The sequence below is a fragment of the Apaloderma vittatum genome, unplaced genomic scaffold, assembly GCF_000703405.1.
Source record: "Apaloderma vittatum isolate BGI_N311 unplaced genomic scaffold, ASM70340v1 scaffold18795, whole genome shotgun sequence".
NCBI lineage: Eukaryota > Metazoa > Chordata > Aves > Trogoniformes > Trogonidae > Apaloderma > Apaloderma vittatum.
The window spans coordinates 387-1,029 of NW_009718993.1; the positions used below are offsets into that span (position 1 = coordinate 387).

Below are 643 nucleotides of genomic sequence, written 5' to 3' on the forward strand. Positions count from 1 at the left end.
CGCTTGTCCGTGAGTGTGCGGGGTCTCGCTGCGGCGGGAGGGGTGAAGGAAGGATCCGGGTGGCATCGTGGTGGACGAGCAATTCCGTTCTGAGGGAGTGCCCTCTCCGCGAGGGGTTGGAGGCAAGTCCTGGTGGGAGTGTGGCCGCTTGCGGAGCCGAGCTTTGCCGTAGTTCCTGTAAACGGTTGAACTAACACATCGAGACACAAAATGGATCCTTTGCCCAAGAGTGGTCTGAGCGGAGCAGCTGGTTGGGACGGGGCTCCTGTGTCTATTCTTAGCTCGGCCGGTGCCTCCCTGACCTGACCTTAAGCATGGAGAGGAGGTGTGAATGGTCTTCTCTTCCCAGTTTGTAAACTGGGAATGCTGAATCCTCTCCTCCCCGATGCCGATGAGGAGCCGGGAGCACAGAGCCCCAGGGGACTGTTCCTTGGAAGCATGGTAGCTCACGGGCACGAGAAGGGATTTTTTCGTGCATTCTTGCGAGCTGAGGAAGAACCGTGGAAGTAAAATGACCTGCCCAAGGTCACACAGCCCGTTGATCGTAAAGCTCTGGGAAACGCCGGCTTCCTAATCCCTGCTGCCACCCGGTATGCGCTGGGCAGGCAGGTGAGGGGACAGGCAGGTGAGGGGACACACAGAC

General features: G+C 58.9%; 1 protein-coding gene across 1 annotated transcript in view; it reads left to right on the forward strand.

Annotated features, from left to right (window-relative positions):
• Positions 1 to 643, forward strand: part of ALKBH5 (AlkB family member 5, RNA demethylase) — a gene marked incomplete at its 5' end in the record, with an annotated part of 12,949 nt that overhangs the window by 378 nt on the left and 11,928 nt on the right. The window lies entirely within an intron of this gene.